The sequence below is a fragment of the Falco punctatus genome (genome assembly GCF_963210335.1).
Source record: "Falco punctatus genome assembly, chromosome: 2".
NCBI lineage: Eukaryota > Metazoa > Chordata > Aves > Falconiformes > Falconidae > Falco > Falco punctatus.
Genome location: NC_137581.1, coordinates 59,775,878 through 59,791,719, shown reverse-complemented (window position 1 = coordinate 59,791,719; position 15,842 = coordinate 59,775,878).

The following is a 15,842-nucleotide window of genomic DNA, read 5'->3' as shown; positions in this document are numbered from 1 at the left end:
AATACACATTGTCATACTAATCACACAGTTTATTTACTGCTGGTTTTAACCTTCTAGGTCTGTCCTGCTCTGAAGTTTGCCCCAAGCTGTGTAAGATGACCAACCTTTCTACAGAGCAGATGAACAAGACACCTTCTTGCCCTTTTAATCATGAGGATAAGTGCTGAAATAAGACAGGTTCTCACCTTCCACTCTGTGCTTAGACCTACTCACATTGACAGTGAACTCTTGGTAAAACATCACATAGCACTGACTGAATATTTTAACAGGTTCATATGAACTTGTAACATTCAGTGCTATGGCACAAGTATAAAACTATAAACTCAGGCATACACACAAACACACACACACACACACACTAATCCCATGTCCTCCAGGATTAAGAATCCTTCACATGAAAACTGGAAGGGTCAAGCTGACTGTCACTGTGCACCCTGCACGACTCCACTGAAAATTGACTGTTGCACAGAGCAAACACCAGTGCTGAGTTGGGCCTGGCATATATTCAGAGGTACACATTACATCTGCCCATAGGTCAGCCTCAGATCTGCTGTAATTTCAGCTGCGTCTCAGCTGCACCTCCTCAGCTCTGTGAACAAAAACATGAGCGAGACTAATTCCCCCTGCATCCCCTGTGAGGTTCTCGCAGTGCATCAGAGCATTCAGAGGGCAAACTCCAGTATGCATCCAGGCTGCTTCAGCTGGTAACAGCATGTGTTTCAGAAGTGTGAAATGCAGATGTGGCTCTGTTCCTGTGGAAGGCAGGATGGCACACTGCTGGTCACTGTTTGCCTCCTGTACCTATGTGTATTCTGACAGGTGATTACATTTTCTTAAAGAAACATATTTATTTATGTAAATAGTAAATCATCATTCCTGTGATTAATTTTTCAAACAGACTTCAGAGCATTTTACACACATTAATATTACATTATTAATATCTTAATATTGTAAATATTTCCAATAAACTAATCCTGAAGCTCTAGAATCGTCTTCAAAATACAATGAGTTTTATTACCAGTGAGTTAAGGTTAGTTATGTTAGAATTAGTAGAAATGGGCATTAGGATATTTGATTCTACATTCTCCCTTGCTCATAACCTACAGAACTTTTTATTGTTTTACATCACACATTTATTATTTCCAGTGTCTTTCAAGGCAGCATGTTAAAGGTCATTCCTGGATATAAAATTATGACTGAGGAGAGAAGAGAGAGAAGTTATATTATTTTTAATTGATGAGCAGACCTAGTTTAGAGAAAAAAAAGATCAAGAATGCTATCTTTGTCGCTACTGCATGTATGTAAGATTCAAACTATCCTGTGGTCAAGTGCTGCATTATAAGATAAATGCTTCCTAACTGCAATCCTGTGGCTCAGTGGTGACAGCATTCCTTTCTCACTTGCAGCTGTATAATACAACTGTACTTCTTTCATTAAAGCAGTAGAAATAGAAATGGAAGAACATTTTTCTTACAGTTATTGCATAGATATACATAGAACATACATTTACCTAAATCTAAGTTACTGCAGGGGCTTTATTTATGAGGACAGGTTCAGAGGAGAGAAAGTACTTGCTTTTAAACTAAGTGAAGGCTAATGAAGGATATCCTGCTCTCAGGAAAATCCAAGGACTGTTCTTTCCATACTGTCCTAAGAAAATTGGCAGAGAAAGTGAGGATAACACCCTCTTTGTGGAGTAGCAGTTTGAGGAAGCAATCTGTTTTAAAGCACTCAGTAACCATAAATCCCCTTTAGCTTTAACCATTTGTCTGTGTAGAGATCTGAAAGATACAATCATTCCTTCCACCTCTCCTGACACTGAACATTTTCCCTTTTCCCTTGGTTGGACAAATGGGTTACAGCTAACTCATGGAAGCACTTCCTGACTCTTTATTGTTGGTGTAAGACCCAGCCACACACCTCAGTCCCACAAAAGAGTGAGGACCTCTTTAGCTACCACTACCATACCCTATTTCCACCAAAAAAAAAAAAAAAGAGAGAGAGAGGGTGGGGCATTGGTACACTGCAACAAATAAGTACCGATGCAGGCAGAGCTAATTGCCTGGAATGTGTTTCTGCAGGGAAGTTCAGCATGGTAAGGAAGCTTACTTGTTTTCCACTTTCAGACTCTTACCCAATGTCTGTGCCATAACAAATTGCAGAAAATTATAAATCTTTGCCTGGTTACATGAATTAGCTATGTGCAAATGTAGTAGCTGGATGTGCAGATTGAGTAGCTTCAGCAGCAGCAGCATGAAGACAAAGTGGTAACACAGTTCTGCCTCCTTTGTTACAAAAGTACTGGTTTTCTAAAACGCTTTTCTTCAAAGGATCATAACATCACACAATATCCCTAGAAATTAGAAATGGGAGGAAAGGTTGTTTAGAGCAAAATAACAATGTGTTTTCTTGGAGGAAGAACTCAAGATTCTTGCTATCCAGTCTATAAAATTGCCTACAAAACCATGACCTCCTCCACAATTTAGAGCTATTTTTTACTTGAACATTAGAAATCACCTTCAGTTAAACAAAGACATTTTGTCAGCAGTGGTTTGCTCTGAATGTAACAGAAAATATGAGAGGTACTAGAAGCAACGAGTCTGTCCTCCCAAATCAGTATGTTTGTGGGAGTCTCTGCTAGACCTAGTCATAGCAGTTACATGCAGAATCTATGCAGTGTTCAGCAGTTCTATCCTCTCTCAGTGTATAATTGTAGGGTGGGGGCAATTGGGAAGGAAAGGTACAAAAAAAAACTTTTCAGAAAAAATCTTGCGTCCCTTATAGAATACTAATTATCATTTTTATAGGGAGTTATGCACTCAGAGTAATGAAGTTATGTAAAGTAATTAACAAACTGAGGGTTGTGTTGCGTTTTTTTCACTACAATATTCAGAACCCATTTTTATTTTTTGGGTCGTGTTTATAATAGTTTCCAAAATACCTTATCTGAAAGTAGTCTTCTGAAGTTTACTAGTTTTTACTTAAAATGTTTCACAGACCTTTAAAAAGCAGCACATAACAGATATTCATTCCATCCTAACAAGCTGCACTTGCATTTTACATGGGCGCACAAGTACTCCAGCCTCAGGAAAGGTTCTGTCATGCTAACGGATAAAAATGTTCTGCTGTTGTATGGCCATTCCCCTACCACAGGTCGAAAGCATATGCACTGTCAAATGTTAGACCAAGGGGGAATGAAGGCTACAAGGACACTGATGTGCCTTTCTATCCCAGCCCATCTGCTGTGATTCCTTTGTAAAATGAAAGGATTTAGCTTGGGTTATGTCCATTTACTGTGACAGGATAATAGGCATGCTTGTGGCAAAGACAGAAAAGACTCCATTAGCATGTATACACAAGCCTGAGTCACTCTAATTTTTCAGGAGAAGAGTCAATATTCATGCAAGATACTCTGCCATTGGTACCAGTGTGTTTTTATGCAATCCAACTCTACTGGAAGGCAAAAGCATCTCTGCACCAAGCTATGGAAACAATATGCACAGTACATTTTTATGTTTCCTTTACTATTTTGTCTACCCAATAGTCAAAAATATCTTTCAATTCCGTTCTGTCTGGCATGCTAAAAAAAAATGCTGTCATGGATAAAAATTATTTGGCACTGGGGATCTTAACTTACAAGCATCAACTCTGCAAGATATTTCTGTCGATGGACTGATTGAAATGACAGCCGGGCACTCACAATTCCACCTTATTTATATAAAATTACTGTACTGTACTGGGTTTCTTTAAATGGTAAAATAAAAGTACTCCCTTAATGATTCTCCTAATTCTCACATGATCTTTTAAGAAGCATTCTTAATGTGAATGTGAACGTTCAGACAACAAGATTTGCTAGACACGTCCCGTTACAGCAAGACATCGGACAGGGTTAGTCGTAGCACCTGGTTGCTTCCAATGCAGCCTTCGTAACTGTATCCTTGCAACTCCAAATAATGCAGCAATTACCAACTGTTCTGTGGTTGCCACTGTGAAGACTCTTGTTAACTACATGCCTTGGGAATCACCTTGAAGAAACTTCACACTTTCATTTTACAAATTAACATATGGCTGGAAACATTGGTAGGGATCTTTTTAAAAACTAATTGCATGTTCAGCCTTCATATGACCTGACAGGTTCAGAAAACCAATCCAAGAGCTATGGATTTATTGTTTACTGTGTTAACCATCCCACACAAAACCCTTTTTGAATGTTTACAAACATAGTAATTTATGGTCTCCATTATTATCTCCCTTGCTGTGTTCTTCATACAGATCCAGCTTTATGCCTTGACAAACACTCAGCTCGGACAAACCATTACAACTCAGAGGAAGCCAACAGATTTTATTTTAATTTGATTTAAACCAGATGAGAGTCTAGCTCTTAATTGCACTCAATTTCTTAAGTCATTGATGTAGCTGGATGTACTACACACAATCTGGTTTATCTGTTCCTTAGATGAATAGCGTCTTCTCTGTATTGCTACCAGAATACCCTACCATCCTGAAAAAGACATCCTAAACCCCCTGACTTTCCAGCAGAGCTATTTCCTCATTTCATTATAATTTGCACGCAACTATTCAAGACCCTGTAGCAAACTGTACTGTGTGTCTATTTGTTCTAACATTCCATGGGCCTGAACTATATATCCCGTTCTTCCCCCAGTGTATAATAGTCCTTGAAAGATTAAATATTGATTTTCCCATATTACTTTAAATTACTTAGGGAAAAAATGCATTCTTTTGAAATTATGGCTTTCAATATAGCACAGTAGGTTTTATTCAGATTTATTTTGTACCACGTTTTACAGTATGAAAATACTATGGACACTGAACAGTACAGCTTCAGTACAGCCTTTGCATTACTCTGTTGACCATGTAGTAAGGTCAGAAATAATCTGCTAATAAAATTGCATGACTTTCAATCATGAAATTACATGGTTGGATTTTTTTCATTGGATTCTACTGCAAATTTTAAAATACTGCAGTTAAAGACTTGGAACCTGAATACCTTTACTTAATAATTGAATCTGTATGACACAGGTTACTCAGTTTAATCCCACATGGTCCTCGTATCCAAGTGTGCTTCAGCTTTATTCAAATAGTATGCCTTGGGAGAAAAGGTTACTCTGCTCTGCAGACCGCCTCCTCAACTTGCCAGTCAGATTTTGGCTGGTGCTGACAATAAGGATGTCCATTAATGTCATTTATCGTAGAAAATGTATAATGCAGTCAGTCCAGCTTTGTAATGAGACCATCAAGAAATGGACAACCATATCAGATGGAAACAATTTTCAGTTACTTTTGGCCTGGGGTTAGATTGGAAAGGGTGACCTTGAGGTGAAGAATGCCTGAATGCTATTACCAAGCTCTCAGCAACAGAGTCTTCAGTCCCACGACAAATTATCACCTATACTGCACTAAGGATTTGCATTCCCTAGGACATGTTTTCTTAATATTTTGTAACTAGGGTATTTATCACAAGAATAATCTAAAAAAAAAACAAACCACTGTCACTACTTCTCTGTGAAATAAGCCACAGCAAATATGCAGATATACACAACCTAAATCACAAGGTAGAGACTCAAATAACAAAAAACTACCCTCAAAATCCCTCTAAATTCATACTGTAAAACTCAAATTTTCTCTTAAATAGCTATAATGATTGTAAAAGGTCCAAAAAAGTAAGTGATTTCCATAAGCAAGCTGTATATTCTATAAATTTGTGCAGGTCGTGGCCTCTAAGATATATGTATCACATTTATTTAATGATTTTTTTCATCTTCTTTCTTCTAATATTTTATAGGACCTCTAAATTGCATTACAAAGAATTAAGGGCGAAGTAATGGTGTGTGCTTAAAGTGCCACAAAGAAAAGAGAGGTTGTTAATTTTTAAGATATGGCTGTTCCCAAGACCTCCAGCTTTGAGAAAAATAGCTATAAGGGAAATTCTGCCGAGGAAACTTTTCATTTATCTGGTTCATCAGGTGCCCAGAGGCACAAACACATGTGTTTAATACACAGCATTTTAGTCACAGCTTCCTCAGTTCTTGCTGTTACAGCTTCTCCACTTGCATAGGACGTGTAAATATTCACTGCTCTGGAAAGCTTGGGGAAGCCTCATGGTACAGTGATTGAATGGTTCCCTCATGGAAGGAGAAACCTGGGTTCCACCCTCCATTTAGTGTCACCATACAATACTTAAACAATTTCAGACTTACCTTGAAATGCTTCATAAGTACATTTAAACGGGGTTTAATTGTGCTTAAACAAGATTCTGTGTAAAAATGAGCATCTTATTAAAGACATTCAACAGACAGTGCAGCTTTATCTTTCCCATTCTTGCTATAAGAGGTTGTGTTATTCGATACCACCATCCAGTCAACATCTTCCCATAGAAATGTATTTCCATACATTTCAGTTCTGGAACTTCTTCTGCGTACTTAAATTTTGTTTAAGTTAAAATGTTAAAAGGCTTGTTAAAAGGCTTTGTTAAGAAAGGCTTCATTCTTTGTTTTCTTTTAGAAAGGAGTTATTTTGGCTTTAAATTAACTTCCACTACGGGATTTGCAACAAGCATGTCTTTATTCACTTGCTCCCAGATTCTTCCGCTGTACTTTATCTACCTAGCTGATGTATAATAAATATATAAAATTATCACTCCAGAGACTTGCCATAGTCATTTTGCAGTAAAATATTCATCATTCAAAGAAGGTACCATAGTATTTCTATTAACTGCAAGGAAAGTTTTGGTAATTGTGCTTGTCAGTTCTTAATTCTTAAATGCCTAAAGTTAAGGTCTATATCTGGCCCTGTGTTAATCATAATAGTGTTCACACTGAGCTGGGCAGATGCAGGAAGACAAAATGCAAATTTTAAATTCAGTTATGGAAATACCATGAAATATCCTTTACTGAGCTATAGAAGTGGCCAATTAGTATTTACATTCTTCACTTTTTCACTGATACTTTTGCTGCAAAGATGCAACTGCAGTGTATCAGCTGAGCTCACCCTGGGGAACTTTGCAGAAGAGAACGCAGCCCCTCAATATCCACTGTCCTTACTTAACTGTTGGAGCTTCAAAACATTTATGTCCCCAAAATTTCCAGCTCCCACCTCTGTGGGGTAGGCCTCAGAAGCATGAGAGTGTAAATCTGATCATTTATTAAGAATTCAAAACTCGCTGTGGAGATGAGGGTGCAACCCCTAAGCATTGCTGGGGCTCCCAGATTCTGAGAAGTGTGAATGCCCTGGATGAGACTGCTCTGAAGACACCCTTTCTGCAAGCACTGTGTACTGTTAATCTACATATGCACTACAGTGCATGCGGTCTAATGCAATAGTTAAATACTTTTGTTAAATGGAATTTTTAATAAAAGTTAAGGAAATAACAAATTTCTCCAGAACAAAAAAAAAAACTGATACCAACTTTTGTGGTCTTTACAGGGGTCATTGAGCCTGGAAAAAGTAAATTTTACCACGCAGACTAGAGGTCAGAAAGACCTCTGTTTTTATAGTTAACCCATGTTTTTTCTCTAATCTATTGAAAAAGAGCCTGGTTTAGCCCGACAAAACAGCAAGTTCTGCAGCAATGTTAACAGCAATGTCTACATACTCTGCTATTCATATTGGTCTGCCAGGTTTCATAGGAGCTAATAAACCCACATGTCTTCAGGATTCAATTTGCAAATTATGTTAGAATCAGCAATGGCATTTTTCATCTTGATTTTTCTTTTCTTTGTCCTCTTATATGGTATTCTTTCATCTTCAAGCACCTGCATACAAAGTTAGCTTGTATTTCATGGTCATGAGTCCATGGATTCCAATATTCATCCCTTTTAGGTGTCTTGTGGCAGCCTTTACATAGAAGCAATAAGTAAGAAAAAAGACCTTATAAAATATATCTTTAACCACAGCAGATGTCTCCTGTGTCCAAAATGACAGATACATCAATGTCAACATTTCAAACATTAGTATTCACAAGTAAATCTTGGACTTCCTACTGAGATTAGGCTTCAGACAAAGTAAAAACAAGGTTTTACAAGAAGCTGCTAAGCCAACAACTCACGTACAAACGAAGCAGAAAGGCATAGCGGTTTAGAAGGGGCAGAAGTGCAAAGAAAGGAATGGGTTTTTTTTAAGAAATAAAAAAATATGCCTGCAGGAGGCTGAGAAACTCAGAGCTGCAAGGAGTTTCCAGGACTACATGAGCCCATACATGCTTGAATGTGGCCAGGGCTTCCTGCTGCAGAGCAAGCATTTTAATCCCAGGCAAGCAAGGCTGCCTGGAGTACCCTGAGCACAGTAATTGACATGACTTTCAGGGAAAGCAAGCCCACAGGAACGCCCAGTAAATGAGTGCCAAGAGAATGTTAAAATAGAAACTTCTATACAGTTTTAACTCTAGGGAGCTATGGTTGGTAGAAAGAGGTAATATCTTTTATTAAACCAGCTGATATGGTTGAAAAAGCAGGCAAACTTTCAGTCTCAGAGTCCCTTCATCGAGTCCCTACTGGTCCTCCCATAATTCACATATTTTTATCATCCACTCACAAGAAAACAGTTGAAAAGAACCTTCTTGAATATCAATGAGGCAGTTTTTCCTTTTCACCACATTCGGGCTTCTGTTATTAATCTTGAATTAAAGGAAATTATAAAGTACACTAGTATAAAAGTATAATAAAACTATAAATGTATCAAGACTTTGAAAAGCAAAGTATTTCAGTTTGGGGTTTGGACCAATCCGAGTTATATTTGAAACATACTGACCCAATGCACACTGATTAATGACTGGGGGGGGGGGGGGGGGGGGGGGAGGGGCAGGAAATTTAATCAGCACACTGACTTGAGAAATTTTCACAAACGTGTGAGAAATGCACAAATGAATTGGAGACTAAAATAGGACAAAAGATGACCTCATCATTTTAACAGGCTTTTCCCAGGATTTATTATAAGACTTGGCAGCTTTGCTGACAAAAACTTGGAGTACTTATACATAAATATATTTACACATCTATCCCTGCTCCAATCAGAATTCAGTACTGCCTGAGAAATGGCTTCTTTTAGCTCACATTTTTATTTTTGTTTAAAAACAGAAAGCCTCAGCTGTAACTTAGTCCAGATATGATCCCTCTCTCAGAAGCAACTATTTCAACAAGAACTGAAATGGGAAAAAGTTAGTTGCATTTGAAGATATAGCCAAGATTTAACTTTTTTTCTACATTCAGGAATTTTCTATGCAAAGTGCATAGAAAATCAGTGAATCCTTTTTATTAAGGGGTGGGGTGGGGGTGGGAGGGGGGGTGGGGTGGGCAGATACCCCAAACCAAAAACGGGGGGTTAACTTAAACTTTACAAAGCTTTCAGGACATTCCTGGTGACTGATGAGTGGAAAAATTAATAGGCTTTGTTGGTTTGTTTGTTTTCAAAAAGAAGACAAGTCACAGAATGGCAAACAAAGGGGGAAGACTATCCTGAGACTGAGCTGATGAGAGAACTGCTGAATAAGCACCCTGACTTTAGATAGCAGATATTAATTCAGACATACTTGGACAGGTAGCATAGCTGAGGCTCACAGTGTTTTGAGGGGCATAAAATATCAAGGCCAGTAAGTGAAATATAGGAGATACATTTTGTACCATTCGATTTAATGAAATATTTGGCATGGCTTCCATGTGAAGGGGTGAAGATGCTGCTACCTGGGTAGGGGGAGGGTACTCTGTGGTTCAATGCAGAGCCCTGTTAATAATGCCCAAGATCAGTCCAAATGGTTTGGTACACCGTGTAGACATGGCACATCGTGTATTTGAATGACACTACTCGGTGACGTGTAGAAATAATAGCTAAGCTTACAGAAGCAGTGGTGTGCTTCTTATCAATATGCTCTGCCCATAGCTGATTAGCCATTTTCTTATCACAAGACTACCATGGCTCTGCCGCTCCCTCATCCAAAGACAGCTTGAGAATGTCTGCATATCACTTTGTGTGAGAACAACCTAAGAGACACAAGATAAGCAACAGATAGTTTAAAGCAGAATATTATGAAAAAGTCAGTCATCTGAGCCGTTTGTTTTTCAGGACATGTCTTGTATATATCTGTGTGTGGAAGATTTGGCCAAGTATGTGGAGAACACAATCAGAGTTAGCCTTTGTGTAAGGAGGCAGATTCTTTAGTCTGAATGAAGGTAGACAGACTTATAAGGCGCAGTTGTAAAAGACATTTATCAGAACAATCTTTCAAGAAGTAAGAAACTTGCTTGTAGCAGGAGGTAAAAAAAAAATATTAGAAAGAAAACAAAAAAATTCAGCATGTTGTGGCAACACTTTTTTCTTGTTCTGATGGAACAGCTAGCCTCACCTGAGATGACAGTGAGCAGTGCTTTGCAAACTTTAAAGGGGCTTTGAAACCTTTCTTGCATTCATCCAGCTGCTGAAAGCCAGAAAATTTTGATAAGGAAAGTTCAATATAAACAAAGTAATTCTTCTCTCCTAACTTTTCCAAAAAAAGCTTTCAGAGCTTTAAATAGAATATGAGGGGCATCTTATGACAAGTACACAATTGAAAAATGCAAGGAATCTCATCTATCTGGCTAGAAATCATTGCAACCATCTCAGAAGTAATCTTGCCTTACATTTATGTCATAATGGAGACAAAAATAATGTTTTTGTAACATGGTCTGAAAGTCATTCAAAGAGATATTTAGAATTATCATCCAACTTCATCTACACTTTCAAAGATCTTTCTCTTTAGCTTACTGATAATAAATGTCATGTATCTTTCACACTCATGTCAGAAAGAAAAGCATCTCTGCAGCAGACTTAACATTCTTTCATCCTTAAAAATGATAGACATCCACAGCAGGAGATTGCAGTATCAATGACCGAAATGTTAATCCATCTAACTTTGAAAAAACTTCTTTAAACACCTGAACAACCACATATTGCAAAGAGCAAAGCCATCCATAGATATCTTTTTATAATAACCGTGTGTTACTACTGCCCACAGCTGTACCAGGTACAGGGTTTTCACCATTTCTTTGGTCATATAGGTAATACCATTTAACAACTGTTGGAAATACTAAATTTTCAGTTGTAAGCAGTGCACCTATTACCTAGCACCTGTCATCACGTCAGTCACTTAGACACAAAGATCTGTCATGAATGACTCATGAAGATTTCAAACCCTGAGAGATATTTTTAGAGAAGAACTGAAAGAAACAAAAGACTTTGTTTATCTGTCGTTCCATTCTAACTCTGACTCCACTATTAACACAGAAGAAACACTGACAGACTCACCAGAGATAGGGCAAGAAGGAACAACAGACACAACTTGGTCTTGTGCCCTGTCCAAGTAAGGAAATACTCCATCAAAATCGTTAAGGCTGAATATGGAAAGCCATTTCTGAAACCTCTGTTTGGATGTTGAAATCTTTTCAGAATAATGAATCCATTCTCATATAAGCTAACACATGATAATGACATTTTTAATCTATTATGTCAAACGGTCTGCTAGTGAAAGCCTTCAGTGATACTCCTGCTGTCTGAGCACTCAGAAGCCTGAATGGTTAAGATTATTTACTCGTGATTTGCCTCTGCAGTGATCCTGCTATCAGTTATCAAAGCCTCTATCAGCCAGGCAGGAGATAGCACAGTCTTATACTCTTTGATAAAGGTTATATCATATTATTCTGCCATTCTATATTTCATTGTTGCTTACTTTCCTGTCTTCAAGGCACAATAACATCTATGATACATGTTATGATCTCTGTGGCATTAAATCTTTTCCCCCTACAGTGCGTGCCTATAGCTTCAGACCAGTCAGGTAGTGCAGTGTCCTGGGTACATAGCAGGACCGCAGCAGCCAGGGGGACCCAGCTGGGCCCAACCCCTGCAGATCTTCCCTTTTGGGGTTCAGAGCAGCACATGCACTCGATGACCCAAACATGTTTGAGTGTATCTCAGTTGCTTAGAAACAAAGCGACCTTTAATCTTAACATGAAAAGCAGAACATAACCCAGGCAAGATTGTAAATGCAATGAGCAATCTGTGCGTGCATCTCTTTCTGAGACTGACATCAGTGTCTTCCTGTATAATCTGATGGACATAGTCAGTGTGGGCGATGCCACCCTCTTTCTCCTGGTTTCCCTGTTTACCAGGAATCTTTTTTTTTTTTTTTTACCCACCTCTAAGTTCATGAGCCTGACCTCTGCCTTTTAAACTTGCTAAACATTTTATAACCACAGCTCCCAAGAGTCTGCCAGTAAGTCTGGAGACCTCACTTCACCAAAGCAAAATTTTCAAGTGACTGGGTTTAGAGTGGCTACATGCAGAGCAACCTGAACATACTGTCCACTTTCCAGGCTGCATGCTGTTTGCAGTTCTCAGAATGAGTCCCTTGTACCTACAAAGTAAACAACATAACAGCAAAAAGATGAGTGCATAGCGATCACAACATAACATAGCCATCATCCATATCCTTCTCACCAATAGCCTCAAAATAGAGACAGTGCCTGGTGTTCACAGTCTGGCTATGGATGCAGACTTCTGCCTACCAGTAGGGAAGGCAGTTGCAGGAATGTTCAGCAGAGGCTAAAAAGCCCAATAAGTTGCAAAACAGGAATGACACTGAGAAAGTTAAGTACTGCTGGGTGTCTAAAACATTCAAAGATCGTGGTGATTTTATCCTATCAGCAAACAAGGTGCTCAAAACACTGTGCCTCCAAACAGAGGAAAAACCACCTTCCTTTCAGCTCCTTGATACCACGTATTATTTCCAGATTTGTTGATTAGGTGATCCTGAGGTTTGATTTTTACTTCCATCACTTTAACTGAAGCTGAGCACTCCCCTCTTTCCTACTGCTGTTGCCTTGTTCTCCTTCTCCCAGGGACGCCATGATCAGCAAATCCATGCAACTTTTCTGCTATTATAACATGCTGTTCTGTATTGAAAGCTATCATATGATGCAGGCTTTGACTTTATTTCCTAGAGTTTCAGAAACTACATGTGCTCTTCCCTGCTTGAGTTTGCATATAAAGAAACACAGAAAAAACACCCTCACAGGAGATACTCTGTAGTCTTTCTAAAGGAATAAATTGTCCGTTTCTGAACAGCTGCCTATTACAGGCAGCTTTTTGTCCTCCATCTCCACTTAATGATCTGATCTGTGCTTAGTACCATAAGTCTGCTACACTTCACCAATCACTCACGAATTACACTGGAAAGAAAGACCAGCCACAACATTTATATTCAATCCTCCATTGTTTCCCTATGAAAACACCAGAAATTACATTTGACTTATCCGTAAAACAAAGATGTGTTCTTACAAAGGGTGCCAGGAACACAAAACTTCCCTTTGGTTCCAGCTCTGTCTTGTACTTGGCAGCTGGTTGGAGGAAGTGACGTCCTCATTTCACTGTTCTTCTAAGTATGGAAATTAAAAAAATAGTCCTGGTCCATGACTAGAGTTTCTCCATGGTGTAACAGAATTAGTTGATTATAACAAACTCTAGCTAGATTGTTTTCTTCAGTCTGGGAAACCTCCTCATTATATTACCTCTTTTCGTCTTGATCTTGAAAGATTCTGGACAAAAATTAGTGGTTAAGAAATTAACTAAAATTAGATTTCTAAATAAGATTTGCACAGAGCTAAGCACTTTTAGTTTGTAAGCATCTTTACTTTCTTCTTTCTTTTGCTGATGCATTTCAGCTGCTTAATATTTTTATATTAACAGTCACACATGGTTACCTTCAGAAAGCCCTGCTCAGTGACACACACCAAGTAGCATTTTTCACTGCATTTCTCCCAATGAAGCTGCTACAACTAGTACTCCTTGTAATATAGGCTGAAGCATAATGTCCAGCCACAGCTACTCAGCATAGAAACACAGAATCACAGAATGGTTGGGATTGGAAGAGACCTTTAAAGATCACCTAGTCCAATTCTCCTGCCACAGGCAGAAACACCTTTCACTAGATCAGGGTGTTCAAAGCCCCATGCAAACTGACCTTGAACAGTTCCCATGACTGGGCAGCCACAACTTCTCTAGGCAACCTGTTCCAGAGTCTCATCACACTCATCATAAAGAATTTCTTCCTTATGTCCCATCTAAATCTAGCCTAATTCAGTTTAAAGCCATTGTCCCTTTTCCTGTCATTACAGGGATTGGTAAAAAAGTCTCTCTCCACCTTTATTGTAAGACCTCTGTATACTGCAATGTTGCAATAAGGTCTCCCTGGAACCTCATCTTCCCCAGGCTAAACAACCCCAACTCTTCCAGCATGTCTTCATAGCAGAAGTGCTCCAGCCCTCTGACCATTTTCATGGCCCTCCTATGGACACACTCCAACAGGTCCACGTCTTTCTTGTACTGGGGACCCCAGAACTGGATGCAGTACTCCAGGTGGGGCTTCATGAGAGTGGTGTAAACGTAAACATACTGCATAAACATAGTCACTGATAGAAGGACTTGATCATGCCTGTGATTCCCTTAACAATCTACATGTAACAGTTCCATGTGCATGCTAACGTGGTGGGACCAAAACAAGAAATACATTTACTTTTCCAGTGTGTTCTTATCTGATACCTGTAAAATTTGATTCCAGTTACCATTTGAACTGTTTCTTCCTCTTTTCTAAAGTTAAACAAATTATTCACATCAGAAAATATACTTTACTGACTCTGCTGTTTGCACATGATTAGATTTTAACAGGTATGTTCAACGCTCAGAAATTGTGATGAATAGTTTATAAAGACATTTACTTGTGTAGCTGGCCACAAGTTGTCTAACTAATTTGTTATTTCTGATATTTTCTCTGCATAAACATAAGTTTGTGAGTTTTGATTCAGCCTCCAAATAGTTGCACAATGGTGAATAGGAATGTGGGAATCCATGCCTCTTTCCTAACCTGCCAGGGAAGAAGACTTCATTCTTACTATATAATAAAATGAGTGTTTATTGCTGCTACCATTGCCTTCTTCAAAGAAGGGGGAAGACTTCTGAATTCAAAGAATAGTGGTTTCTCCTTTGCGAGTGACCAAGACGCAGTGTGCTCTTCGCAAAATTCAGTAACAGAAAATTAATACCCTCAAGACTTATACTGACTGAATTTAGGAAAGGGGGCGAGTGAATATGGTTTCTCTTTCATCCACCTTTCAGACAAAATTTCCAGTTAGGAACTATAAAATTCTTAAGCAACTATGCAGCCAGAAATTCAGTATCTTTTTTTCAGAGTGGAGAAAAAATGTTGTATGTTGATGAACATTTAAGTGTAATAAATTAATTCAATCCAGAATCACAGTTGGCATAATTAAGGATCCACTGCCCTAGGGACTTACAAAGCTATTTTCCCAGTTACACATATGATTTCTTGGCCTTTATACTATGGAAATATATAAGGATTTCTCTTTAATGCCTACATAATTTCTAAATATAAGCAGACTGAACAGAGAGAGCATATAGTTTATTTTGCCTAGAAAGATGGATAAGAACTCTATTTTCTTAGAAGGTAAAGGTAACCCTTATTAGTAGTGGTTCAGACAATGAGTTATGCACATCAGTGTCTAATATTGCAAAAAAAATATACAAGTCAAACATTTCTACTTTTTCGGGGCTTGTTTTCTACCAAATTATTTTTTAGTGGTCAAGGGACACATTGCATTAGTAGAACAGAAGGAAAATTCACAGCGAAGAATCTTTCCACCTGATAGGTGAGAAACTTACTTACATATTAGGTCTTTAAGTCTTGTCAATTTATATCATACTTAGCATCTAGGTGCCACAAGAAATATGCAGCCACAAACATAAAGTGAAAATTCCTATGGAAGTAAGTAGATTCTCCAGATTTA